General features: G+C 46.2%; 2 non-coding genes across 2 annotated transcripts; one reads left to right on the top strand and one right to left on the bottom strand.

The window, feature by feature from the left end:
* The first annotated feature begins 3,693 nt into the window (after positions 1–3,693).
* Positions 3,694–3,800, top strand: LOC132361093 (U6 spliceosomal RNA). The gene has a single exon (XR_009501406.1). It is a non-coding gene; the product is annotated as a U6 spliceosomal RNA (small nuclear RNA).
* Positions 3,801–4,237: 437 nt separating this feature from the next.
* TRNAI-AAU (transfer RNA isoleucine (anticodon AAU)) lies at positions 4,238–4,311 on the bottom strand. The gene has a single exon. It is a non-coding gene; the product is annotated as a tRNA-Ile (tRNA).
* Between the last annotated feature and the right edge of the window lie 9,557 nt (positions 4,312–13,868).

Below are 13,868 nucleotides of genomic sequence, written 5' to 3'. Positions count from 1 at the left end.
AATATGAATGAATGAACAAACGAGCGAATGAACCGCCCCACCCCTCTTCACAGCTCAGTCCGCAGCTCTACCGCCCCCACTTCTTCGGCCCATCCTTTCCCAGTCTCCCCTCCTTTTACTCTCCTGATTCCGCGTGTCTTGTAGCCGATAGTGCGTGCACCTGTCTCAAGGGGGCAGTAGAGCCATTGATCAACAAACACTAAGCGCTTGTTGGGTGAGTCATCATCGCTGCCCTCTGTATAGAGTCTAGGCTGGAAGAAGGAAGACAAAACCAGCATTTGCAGTATAATATGGTGAATGCCATGATGCTCATGGTGGGGGCAGCTGGGGGCCAGGCTGGTGTCTGAGAAGTTTCCAGTGAACTTTCTGATCATTTTTCTCTCCACAGGACCACCATCGTCATCATCATCATGGTCAATACTCTCGCATTCGCTATGCTCCCTGCAGCGTCTATCATTAGTAGCCTCACTAAGGATTGGCCAGAGGGGAGATTAGATTTGTGGAATTTGTTTCAATTTCTTTATTTCTTTTTTTTTCCCCCTCAATATTTATGTATTTGGCTGCGCCGGGTCTTAGTTGCGGCACTCAGGATCTGGGATCTTTGTTGCAGCGTGCAGGATCTTCCTTGAGGCATGCGGGATCTTTAAGTTGCAGCATGTGGGATCTATTTCCCCGACCAGGGATCGAACCGGGGGCCCCCTGCATTGGGAGCAAAGAGTCTTAGCCCCTGGACCACCAGGGAAGTCCCTGTTTCAATTTCTTAATCCTTTTTCTTTTTCTTTCTTTCTTTCTTTCTGTCTTTCTGTCTTTCTGTCTTTCTCTTTTCTTTTCTTCCTTCCTTCCTTCCTTACTTTCTTCTTTTTTTTTTTAAACTTTTGAAAGAAAGACCTTCTCATCCTTCCATCCTCAGATGTCAGAAAGATCCTCTCTGATCCCTAAGCCAAGAACTGCCCCTCATCTAGAACACAGTATCCCATTTATCTTTTTGAGCCTGTCAGGAAGGAAAAACTTTTCCTCTATCCTCTCAGGTTCAGTCTCTGGGGGAGTGTGAATTAAACCGACAAAAGACAGATTAACAAGAAAAAAGGCCGTTTTTAATAATGTATTTTTATTCATGTACCTACAGGAATTCACAGAAAAATGTGACTCAAAGAGGCAGTTAGAATGTGGGGCTTATATAGTATTATCTTAACAGGGGAGGGGATGGGTGGAGAGGGCACTTACCGGAAAACAAACAACTTAGGAAAGATAAATAGGCTCTTACCTAGAGTAGATGGGAGATAAGATAGTTTTATGACAATGCCTGTTTAGGTGTGATGCCAGCTTCTCCTCTCCAGTGATAAAAGTCAGTCTTGCCTGATTGTTCCCTGGGGATTTATGACAAATGAATTCTTTTGAGTTCTTTTGGAAGGCTCTACTTTAGGCAGATGAGGCTTTTCAGGAACTCAAATGGCTTCTGCTCAAAATAATTTTTATGCCGCAGAGGTGTATTCTGGACCCCTTCAAGCCCTTGTTTAGGAAAGTATGGGCTCTGAGGGCAGCAACCTCGGCTGGCTTCTCCTCTGCAAGGTCCCCACATCTAACAAGGTGCCTGTAACACACATCCAAGGTGTGAAATGCAACCAGTGTACAGGTGTCTATTCTAGAGGTCAGCAGCCCTAGGTTCTCCTTCTAACTGTTCATAATAACAACGGTCCCATCGCTGGCATTTAGTGGGCACTTTTAGTACACACTGAGCACTTGCCAACGGCTTTAAGCCTGTGGTCTGTGGCTTTAAGCCTTGAGCCGTTACAGATTTAAGTCAGAGCTTAAGACCTATTTGAGAAAAGAATGAATAATTGCCCCCATGGCCCCGTGACAAGCTGAGAACAGCGCCCTCAGGGTCCAGTGGTTAGGACTCGGTGCTCTCACTGCTGGGCCGGGTTCAACCCCTGGTCTGAGAACTAAGATCGGGCAAGCTGCAGGGCTTGGGGAAAAAAAAAAAAAGAATGAATGATCTAGTAGATGTTCTCACTGGAGATTTTTCAAGCATGGTTGTGAAATGGAGCCGGACTTTATGGTCTTTCCCCGCCATGTCCTTCGCCTGCCTTTTGTCTGTAGAAAAACTTTAGCCAAAGAATAAGTGTAACCAGAGAAGTGAGAAAATACAGAAGCAAAGGAAAACAGTCAAACAGGACAAAACAATAATAGTTTAGTCAGAAAGCAAAGTCAAGGACCTTTAGTTCCTCCTCAAGGGCTATACATAGTATTCTGAGCCGTATCCTGGGAGCTGTCTTGCAGGTACTGAAATCCCCACCAGGTGGAAGAAAGTAACTACATGATGACCAGACCGTAGCCGTGACAGAAGCTGCCACAATTCCAAGAATTGGCCTCAAAGAAATGGGAACAAACCGACCCTGCAACTGAAGATTAACTGTACTGAAAACAATCAAGATGACGCTGATCAGAGCACCGCACGACAAATTTCAGGATGACCGTCAGAGCTGACTGTGCTGTTTCTGCATGTAGCCCCCTCCCTCTGTCTATAAAAGCTCTTGCCCACTGGTTGTCAGTGGTGGGGAGTTGGCCTTTGGACAGGAGTCCGGCCTCACTCCCCGCCACCCCCCCTCCCCTCACTGTCGGCATCTGAAATAAAGCAAACTTTCCTTTCCACCAACCTTGCCTCTTTACTGGCTTTTGAGCAGCGAGCAGCCAGAACCCACTTTCGGTTACAGTTGGACCCTGATATAATATGGCATTCACCCTAAAAAGCTAGACTTTGTTAAACTAAAAATGCCTGATTTGGACTATGAGTGAGAAATTCATCCAGCTGCCCTCTGGCTACACACTGCAGAACCAGGAGGAAGAAACGTGAAGTCTAAGAGCTCTCTGAAAAACAAAAAAGTAGCAAGAGGTTTCCAGATGCTTCTGTTACCCAAAAACTGGGTTCGCCTCTTGGTGGGTGTGGAGCCAAAAGACAACCAAGCCAAAAATTGAGAGAAGGAAGGATGTATTACCTGCAGAGAGTAAGGAGAACACCAGGGAGCTCTCCCAAAGTGGTGTCAATCCAAACAGCAGAATTGCGGAAGGGGCTTGGGTGGTATATGCATATTCATGAAGGGGCTTGGGTGGTATATGCATATTCATGAAGGGGCTTGAGCAGAGGAGAATTCAGCCTAGAATTGGGGCAGAGTCGTTGATTCAAATCATGAGGGTCAGAAAAGGTCAACATCATCAATCTTTAGGTTCCAGTAGATCTGGTGAAGAAAGTTTAAATTCTGCAAAACAGCTCAAGAAAGTGCTTCCGGCTAATCTTTACCACTGAAACAGAACTGGGAGTCTTTACAACTGATTTATTATCTTTGGTATCGTTACTTCTCTAGCTCAATAACAGTTTGTTCTTTCGTTCCCTTAAGATCGTTGTTACTGAGACCTGTTCAAGGGCAAGCATTGTGGCCAGGCTTAGATCACAAAATGACTTAGGCCTGAAAGGGCTTCTCTCATGTCAAGAAAGCCATGCCTGGTTCTCTTTCTCCCGCCCGCTGCCCAGTCTGCTTACACTTCCACAACCAGAAGGGCCTCACTAAAAACATGGCAGTCGTTGGCTGGTCACTGTTTCCATGTGGGTTGGAATTTGTGTCTCTCATTTACTGCTCCCTGCCTAGACTCGGACGCCGGGCATGCAGTATGCGCTCCATTAACGTGTGTGGAACGGTGCTCTCTTTGGCAGCACATATACTAAAATAGGAAGGATACGGAGAAGATTAGCATGGCCCTCGCGCAAGGATGACACTCAAATTCTTGAAGCGTTCCATATTCAAAAAACAAAAGACAAAACAACAGCAAAAAAAAAAAAAAAAAAAAGATGTGTGGAATGAATGAATTCCAAGCCTGGGTTTTCAATTCTAAGAACTCCAGAAAACTGAGGTCTCCCCCCGAGGGCCCTCAGAAGCTCTGCATTAGGTAGCAACCGGCGGTGGCAACTGAGAGCATCCTAAAAAAAGACCCTAAGTGGGCTGCAGGCTTGCAACGCGCCGGGACTTGGGGTAACCAGTCACAGCGCGAGCCCGCGCGGGATCCTGCCCTCCCTCCCCACCGGCAGCCTGCCCCAACTTCCGGGCCGAGTCCAGAATGATTCCGCGACTCCCTCCTGTTTGCACGCGGCGCACAGCACTCAAAAGGCATATTTTTCAAAGACAGTTACAGTTGTAAAACAAACCCATAACGTGGGGGAGGGAAAGAAAAAGAGCCGTACTCGTGGCCCGTACGGGGATCGAACCCGCGACCTTGGCGTTATTAGCACCACGCTCTAACCAACTGAGCTAACCGGCCACTCGGCGCGTTATCGCCGCCGGCGCACCTACGAGGTTTCTCCGCCTGCTCCGGGCCGGGAGCCGGCCAAGCGCTTCTAGGCGGAGTCACCGCACTGACTCCCAGCCGGCTCCCGCGGAGGGCTGTTGTCGTCCCCATTGGCCAGATGAAACAACTGAGACCCTGAGGCCTTTAAGGAGAAGGGAGGTGACTTCTTACAGCGAATCGGAGGCTTTCGCAGGGGAAAGCAAGCTGCTTTTAACACTTAACTCGGGAGTAGGATTTTCCAATATTGCAACTCAGTGCAATTTTTATTCATCTCTGAAAATCCTTGCAGCATGGAAACTTCGTTGTATCAAGAGCATTTGGCAAGGCTAAATACAGCTTGGAAAATGCAGAAAACCAGATAAAGGACAAAAGAACCACCGAATTGCCCACCGCCCCGAAACAACGGCTACTGGAGACTTGGCATCCTTCTGGCCAATCTTTTTTCACTGTACGGTGTATTAAAAAATATATATATATAGATAGATAGATAGATAGATTCAATTCAACCTTGTTAAAAAGAATATAATTTTTATGTTACTTTTTGTACTTAATATTCTATTATAAGCATATCCTTCAGTAATTGAAAATGTCATTTAAAATGGTTCCTCAGTGTTTCTTCAAGTAGGTAAGGCATAGTTCTTCCTTCCCCCTCCTTCTGGAATGTCTGGAAATTGTTGTCATTTTGCCCTCTCTTGCTATTTAGCACATGAATAAATCATAAAATAGGGGCAGAATGGGCAATATGACAGCCACTGCAAAGGCATAGGGTCTGTATGCAAAAAAAAGGAGAAAAAATGCTGGAAAGACAAAACTCAAAGATGTCCATTCCCCCACCTGTATGTCCCAGGGGTCCCTTGGTCTCTGAGAGGCCCTAGCCACCTGTGCTTCTGGGGCAGACGCTCCAGGAGTACAGGAGGGGAGCACCAGCTTTTCACACTGTCCACGGCTCTGGTCTGATTACTCCAAAAAGCGGTAACAATCTCCCACGGCAGATGTCTCATCAAGGTTCCCTGTTGCGAGCAGCAGAAGCCAACTCTAGCTAATCTTAACAAAAGAGATTTAACTGAAAAGATGTGAAGTAGCTCACCCCACCACCAGGAAGGCTGGAGAACCAAGTGCGGACAAAGAGCCACTCGGTCAAAACATTCTCATTCACCCTGGCAATGCCCTAACCCCAGGGAATCAGCGGTGAGCAAAACAGACCGAATCCTGTCCTCACGGAGCTCAGTTTAGCAAAGACAGGTGTTAGAGTGAGTGGAAAGGTTTAGGTGCTGTGCTGTAAGTAAACTGTGCTGGTGGTGGAGGGTTGAGCAAGTTCCTGGAGACTGGGACACTTGATTAGGACAGATAAATGTAGGCCAAGGGGGTAGAGTGAGCTGCCCGTGACGGCAGGTATCCTGTCCATTTTGCTTACAGCTGAATGCCCAGAGCCTAGCACTCTGTCTGCAATAATATGTGTTTAATAAATAGGAATCGGATTGTTACTGAACCAAACTTGGGTCCCCTCGCCCATTCACTGTAAAGCCCATCTACTGACCCCGAGTTGTGGTGAAGGAAAGCACAGCGTTTATTGTAGGGCACCAAGCAAGGAGTTCAGGAGTGCGAGTGCTCAAAATACCCCAACTCCCCGATGGGAGTCAGCAAAGCATTTTTAAAGGCCAGGTGAGGGAGGGGCGTCGCAGGGTACGTGATCAGCTTGTGCACAATTCTCTGATTGGTTGATGGCGGTAACAAGATGGTGTCACAGGGCTTAACATTATCAATCCTTAGGCACCAGTAGGTCTGGGGGCTTCATGCTCATGGTCATCAAGTAGTTAATTTCTTCCCCTTGGTGGTGGTTTTTAGCATCTGTAAAACAACTCAGGAAATGTGCATCAGATACTATTATCTAGGTACTTCGGAGAGGACCTAGAGCAGAAGATATGGGGGAGGGGTCTGTCCCGGGAAGGTCCCATAGGGTTGTGCTCAGTTACAAGATGGATGAACGAGCTAATTCCAAAATTATCTTACACTTTAAAGCAAGGTCAGATGGGGACTTCCCCTGGCGGTTCAGTGGTTAAGACTTCACCTTCCAGTGCAGTGGGTGCAGGTTCAGGGAGCTAAGATCCCACATGCCTTGGGGCCAAAAAGCAAAACATAAAACAGAAGCAATATTGTAACAAATTCAATAAAAACTTCTAAAATGGTCCACATCAAAAACAAACAACAACAACAACAAAAAAGCAAGTCAGATAAAGTTATTTCTTTCTGTTCACACTGTCCCCTTCTGGCCCAGCCCTGATAGGGTTGCCAGATTTAGCAACTAATTTAGCGTAATAAGTATGTCCCATGCAGTATTTGGGACATGCTTGTACTCAACCAGTATTAGTTGTTGATCTGGAATTCAACTTCAACTGGGCATCCTGTACCGTATCTGGCCATCCCGCAGCCAGAGTAACAGCCGTTTGAAAGGCCTCACCTAACCAGCTCCTTTCCCGCATTGCCTCTGCCACTATCACCTTCCTTCCTGGTGTTCCAGCCGCGTGTCCTGAGTGGGCGGGGCGCTCCTGGCCAAGTCTATTCCAAGGCCAGGACCCGAGGCTGGGGAGACGCAGTGACTGAATATAGACGGCAGGGGGCACCCTAGATCTACGTAGTCCGCTTCGCACTTGGGCGCCTGGGCTCCTCGGAGCCCGGTGCTGACGGAGGGCTTGGGCCTTTACCCACTGCTATTCTCCAAAAGTCTCTGAACTTCTCCAGCCATTCTCACTCCATCTTACAGGGCTTCCAAGACAAACAAGCACTACTTTTCGTTCTTTGACTTAGGAAAACGCAAACATACATGATCAGAATTAAATGGTATTGAGTATTATTACTCGGGTTTTTAAATGTCGGGGGGGGGGGGGACTTTGGCTAATGCCGCTACCTTGGATTTTAAATAGTCATTTGCTTTAAATTCAACTTATAAAACTTGTCATTCTGCTTATAAGTTGGATCCTTTGGTATGAAAATAAAGGCACACTCTAGTCGTTTCCTAGAGCTACCATAGTAAAATACCACGAACTGGGCGACTTAAACAACAGAATTATTCTCTCACAGTTTTGGAGGCCAGAAGTCCAAGATCAAGGTGTCCTTGGGATTGGTTCCTTCTGAAGGTTCTGAGGAAGAATCTGGTCCATGCCCCTCCCCCAGCTTCTGGTGGTTTGCTGGCAATCTTTGATGTCCCTGGGCCTGTAGAAGCATCACTCTGATCTCTGCCTCCATTCATTGGATCCCAACTTCCTAGAACAGTGCCAGGCACGTAGCACGTGTTCAGTAAGTATTTGTTGAATGAATGTTAAATTCATTGTGCTGAGCATCCCACGGGACTTTTCAAATTGGAAACATGTCCTTTCATCCTGGCAACATTTCTGATGAAGAATGTTCCTGAAGGAGATTTGACCATCTCCCTCACTTCATATGTTCTCTTTTCTTTTTCTGGAACACCATTCTTCAGAGGTCAGACCTTCTGGGTTTATTCTCTAATTTTCTTCTCTCTTTTGTCTGTCTCCTGGACAATTTCCTTGAACTTTTTTCCAACCTTCTTTTTACATTTTTATTTTGCCTCGGGGCCCTGGTACACACAGACAAGGAGAGAGCAAAACACTTTCAGTATTGAAGCTGACTTCTTGCCAGTTGATTCTGGAAAAAAAGGAAAGAAAGGGGGGGAAGAGAAATGAAATGCTTCATTGTACGATATGTACTATGTCAAAGCTGTTAGACAATACAAAAGAAAAATAGACAAATAGAAGGGTTTTTCAGATGTTGCTTCTAATTTGCTACAACAAATCAGTTGGTTCCGGGGACTTTAAAAAATGCACTTCTGGGACTTCTCTGGTGGCACAGTGGTTAGGAACCCACCTGCCAATGCAGGGGACACCAGTTCAATCCCTGGTTTGGGAAGATCCCACACCCTGTGGAGCAACTATGCCCGTGCGCCACAACTACTGAACCAGCACGCTGCAACTACTGAAGCCTGCACGCCTAGAGCCTGTGCCCCGCAATAAGAGAAGCCACCGCAATGAGAAGCCCGTACACTACAACGAAGAGTAGCCCCTGCTCACCTCAACTAGAGAAAGCCTGCGTGCAGCAATGGCCAACGTAGCCAAAAAAAAAAAAAAAAAAAAAGGATAAATAAAATAAATTAATTTAAAAAAATGTACTTCCTTAGAGTATGTACAATCATTGCAAAGCTTTTACAAAGGTCTCTTTTAGACACAAGAGACAGCTATAGAGGCACAGGGAGCTGGAAGCCGCAGACTCGGGTCAGAGCCCTGGGTGGCCACCAGCAAGTGGGTGATCTTGGCAAAGCGCTTCCCCTCTCTGGGTCCCCAACAACAGACCACATGGCTTCTATACCCTGTCAGTCTGCCTGTTTCATTCTTCCCTATCAATGATTAAAGTTTGTCCTAGATGCTCAATAATCAGTGAAAATCATTGCCTTGCCCTGTCATAGAGGAATGACAGAGAAGGTGACAGCTGATGATGTTTCTTGATTAGTCAACAACATCTATTGAACATTTGCTCTGTGCCAGGCCTGTGTTAGACTTGCTGTTGAATCTGGCATCTGTACACCGATACCAAATTAAATCTCGTAGACAGAGTTTTGGGTGAAGTAGAAAAGAATAGCTTTATTGCTTTGCCAGGCAAAGGGAGCCACAGCAGGCTAATGCCCTCAAAACTGTTGTGTCCCAACCTGGAGAGGGTAGTGAGGAGTTTTCTAGTAATGGTTCACAGAGGGCATGATCAGCTAGTGGACAATCTTCTGATTGGTTGGTGGTGAGGTAAGTGGGAGTCGGCATCATCAACCTTCTGGTTCCAACTGGTCTGGGGTCTCCGTGCTTGTGGGCAGCAGACAGTTAACTTCTCCCACCTGGTGGGAGCTTCAGTATCTGCAAAACGGCTCAAGATATTGTTATGTGTATCCCTTGAGGGGGAACCAGGACTCCGCCCCAAGGCTGCACTATTGTTTCTTTTTTTTAATTTATTTTTTATTGAAGTATAGTTGAATTACAATGTTGTGTTAATTACTGCTGTACAGCAAAGTGACTCAGTTATACACATATACACATTATTTTTCACATTCTTTTCCATTATGGTTTATCACAGGATATTGAATATAGTTCCCTGTGCTGTACAGTAGGACCTTGTTGTTTATCCATTCTATATGTACCGGTTTGCATCTGCTAATCCCAACTCCCAATCCACCCCCACCATCTCCCCCTTGGCTTGACTGCTCCCCCCTTGTCTCCGAGTCCCCTCCCTTCCTGATTAGCAACTGTTTGAACCTCCCCTTTGTAATTCAGGGAAGGTCGTGGAGGCTGAATGAAGCGTATTTCCAGCAAACAAGAAATGGGGTACACAGAAAGGCTTTTGTGCCCTGGAGCCCCACAGGGTCCTGGTCAGTTTCAGACTCTGGGCAAAAATCAAACAGTATTGTATAGTGCACCACGGACATGGTATTTAATCTTCACCACCACTCTTTGGAGAGTGTATTTTTATCCTCATTGTACATGAAATGAGGAAACAGTGGTCCTGTAACTTGGCTGGGGTCACCCGGTGTGACCCTCACTCCCCTAGCACTTTAAGAACTTTTTTTTTCTTTTGGCTCCACCCCACAGCATGCAGAACTTCCCCACCCAGGGATAGAACCTGCGCCCCAGCAGTGGAAGGGCGGAGTCTTAACCACTGTACCACCAGGGAAGTCCGCATTTTAAGAACTTTTCTATTCTCCTTCTAGGAAAACTTTTCTTGCATTAAAAAAAAAAAGTCTATTGTTCCATGTGCCTTTTTGTAAGAAAAGTGCATAGACGTCTCTCTAGCCTGACATTGGACCTCTTTGGCGTCCACACTAGACCACAATCTCATTCATAGTGTTTGGTTAACCACCATTCTTCGTGTTAATTTGAATGGCTAACGTTCTTCTTGCTCTTATTTCATATTCCTGCTCATGCTTAGTTTCCTCTGAGATACATTTATTATTACATTATTATTATTATTATTTTGGCTATGTGGCGTGGCTTGGGAGATCTCAGTTCCCCGACCAGGGACTGAACCCAGGCCTCATCAGTGAAAGCCCAGAATCCTAACCAGTAGGCCACCAGGGAACCCCCTATTATTTTCTAAAATGAATCTAATTTCTAATATCTGTAGGTAGATTTGCATTTTACCCACCTTACCAAGATTAACATGTTTGAAATTTCTGTCCTTCCTAATTTTTCATTCTAACTTCTGCCCATTTCCTGGTTTGAACGTTAATTAAGATGCTCAGCAGAAACAGATTGTCTGCTAAACATAGCCTAACGGCTGAATCTCTTGACATTGGAAATTAGGGAAAAGCTAATGCTAGGATACAGGATGGACTGTCTGAGGAACAGTTTTAGAATGAGTCAAAAGTGCAAGTGGCTATAATTAGGTAGCGTTCCGGCAGAGTTTTAAAAGCAGAGCTCCTGGGATGCAGGCTGGCCCCATTCACAAGCATCTTCTGAGCACGTAATATACGCCTGGCTGCTGGCACTGGGTGCGCTGGGCGGGCAAGGGGCTCAGGGCGGGGCCCTCCCTGGAGGGGCTCACAGCCTGTTATTTCTCATCTACCAATTCTTCTTTTGTCATTTAGGGCATGAGTGGTCTAAGGAAGCAGGTTAACCAGGCCACACAGCTGAAACCCGAGAAGGCTGACCCCTCTGTCTATAAACTACAGGGAGAGACCTTCCTCAGCAATTGCTTTTCGAAGTAGCATTTCCTAGTCTATTTAGAATTAAAGAAAGAATAAGGCTGGGAATTCCTTGGTGGTCCAGGGATTAGGACTCAGCGCTTTCACTGCCGTGACCCAGGTTAAATCCCAGGTCAAGGAACTAAGATCCCGCAAGCCACTCAGTGCGGCAAAAAAAAAAAAAAAAAGTGCAGCAGCAGCATTACCTGGGATTCTGTTAGAGACACGAAATTTCAAACCCCACCCCAGAATGACAGACTCAGAAACTTTGGGGGTGGGGCCCTGCAGAATCCAGAGTCACCTGAAGGCAGGTGATTTTGGTGCAGGCTAAAGATCGAAAACCACTGCTCTGGGCAAAATCTCACACCAATTCCCTTTTTGTCTTCCTGCTAAGGTCCCTGTTTGTATGCTTTCATCTTCCATTCCGGAGGCCCTTCCACGCTCCCTCTCCCAGGGCCTCCAGGTACGAAGTGCAGGTTATGGACCAGGGTGCAGGCTGCGTGGCTCTTGAGGGCTGAAGTCCACTAGCCCCTGCTCACCTGGGGAGGCACACCAATGCTGCGTCTACCTACAGGGGGCGCCTTGCTCTAACGCCTCCTCAGGATCAGGACCCACCTGGTCTCCTTTAGGATTTCACTACTACTTGTCCACGGTGAAGGTGAACAGAAAATGCACATCGGAATCGATGAGGCAGGGGCTCACCTGCTAACTGCATTCGCCTGTTTAACAGGTATTCAATGAATATCCAGAAACTCACTCTGCCTCCAGAAGAGATGAAAGACAGGTGGGTGGGCTGCCCAAGGAGCTTAGAACCTACCTGGGTGGCAGAAAGGAACATGAAAGAGACAGTGAGAGAAAGATAAATGTGACTTAAAGACAAGTCCCCACATAAGGGGAAAGACCACAAGGAAAGAAGAGAGAAATCAAATTCCAGTGATCTGGAGAGATTAGATGTGGCTTTTCAGAGCCAACAAAGACAGTACCATCAACAATAATAATACCAGCAATAACCACCCTTTGTTTTTTTCAATTGATAAAATTCACATAACATACCATTCTAACTATTTGACATGTACAATTCAGCGGCTTTTAGTAGACTTACAAAGGTGTTCAATCATCACCACTATCTAATTCCAGAACGTTGTCAACACCACAAAAAGAAACCCCGGACCTGTTAGCATTCACACCCGTTCCCCCAGCCCCTGGCAGCCATTAATCTACTTTCTGTCTCTATGGATTTGTCTAGTCTGGGAATATCCTGTAAATGAAATCATACAATAGGGTGGCCTTTAGTGTCTGGCTTCTTTCACTTAGCATCATGATTTTGAGACTGATTAATGGGTTTAGGGTTTCCTTTTGGGGTGATGAAAATGTTTTGGAGCTAGATAAAGGTGATGGTTCCACAACATTGTGGACGTACTAAATGTCACACTTTAAAATGGTTGATTCTACATTATGTGAATTTTGACTCACATTTTTAAAGAGAAGTAAAAACAAAAAAATCAAGGCAGATATGCTTTGACTCAGCAGCTCCACTTTAGGAATTTCTCCTATGGGTACACATAAACATATAGGAAATGATATATATTCAGGGCTGGTCACTGCAGCAGTGTTTGAAAGATCAGGCTATTAGAAACAACCTAGGGCTTCCCTGGTGGCGCAGTGGTTAAGAATCCGCCTGCAGGGGACACGGGTTCGAGCCCTGGTCAGAGAGGATCCCACATGCCGTGGAGCAACTAAGCCAGAGAGCCACAACTACTGAGCCTGAACGCCACATCTACTGAAGCCCGCGTGCCTAGAGCCCATGCTCCGCAACCAGAGAAGCCACCGGAATGAGAAGCCCGTGCACCACAAGGGAGAGTAGCCCCCACTCACCGCAACTAGAGAAAGCCCGCGCGCAGCAACAAAGACGCAACACAGCCAAAGATAAATAAAATTAAAATAAATAAAATTAAAAAAAAAAGAAGCAATCTAGATGACCATTAGTAGAGGACAAGTTAAATAAGGGATGGTACAACCATGAACTAGTATAGCCATTAAATAAAATAATAAAGCTCTTTGGGTACTGGTAGGGGAAAATCTCCAAGTTAAAGAGTCAAGTAAAAAATACAAAACACAGAGCAGAGTCTATACTATGCTACCGTTGGTGCAACAAAAAGGGAATAAAAGAATAAAAGATCTCATATAACATGAGATCTTTGGGGAGATCTACCCTATGGGGAGATGAACTGCGGACAGAGGCGTGGGAGGGAGGACTTCCACTTTGTTGGCTCTGTTTTCGTTATTTTTGAATCTTGAATCATGTTAATGTATTATCTATTTTATATTAATATATTAATATTAATATATTAAAGTTAGTGGATGTTCAGTTGTAAGATGAGAACAATACCTGCAAAGAACAGGTATCAACTGACAATTATTTAGTGTGTCCCAGCCCAGATAAAGCTCAAGGCTGTTGTCCAGGCATTAGGTCCCAAATCGCTAAATTCTCAGGACCGCTGGGGAGAGCGATCCCGGGGAAGGCCGCCTACACAATAATTTAGGCAGGGAACTGCCTGAGGCTGCCGGAGATTGCTTAGCAACTAGAGTGAGGAGGCGGGCCGCAGTGCGCACGCGTACACTTAGGGCCGGAGGGCGCGGACAGGGCGTTTTGCGCACGCGCGGGCTACGGCCTCGAGGCGTTCAGGGCCAGACGGTTGCTAGGGTGACAGAAATACAACATGGTGGTCGGATCCTAACGCTCTCCATCTAGGGACCACCGCGGAGGTCCTAATTCGGGACCCTGCCTCAAAGGAGTGGA

This window comes from Balaenoptera ricei, chromosome 2 (assembly GCF_028023285.1).
Source record: "Balaenoptera ricei isolate mBalRic1 chromosome 2, mBalRic1.hap2, whole genome shotgun sequence".
Taxonomy (NCBI): Eukaryota; Metazoa; Chordata; class Mammalia; order Artiodactyla; family Balaenopteridae; genus Balaenoptera; species Balaenoptera ricei.
The sequence above is the reverse complement of the archived record's forward strand: the minus strand, read 5'-3'. Positions and strand labels throughout refer to the sequence as shown.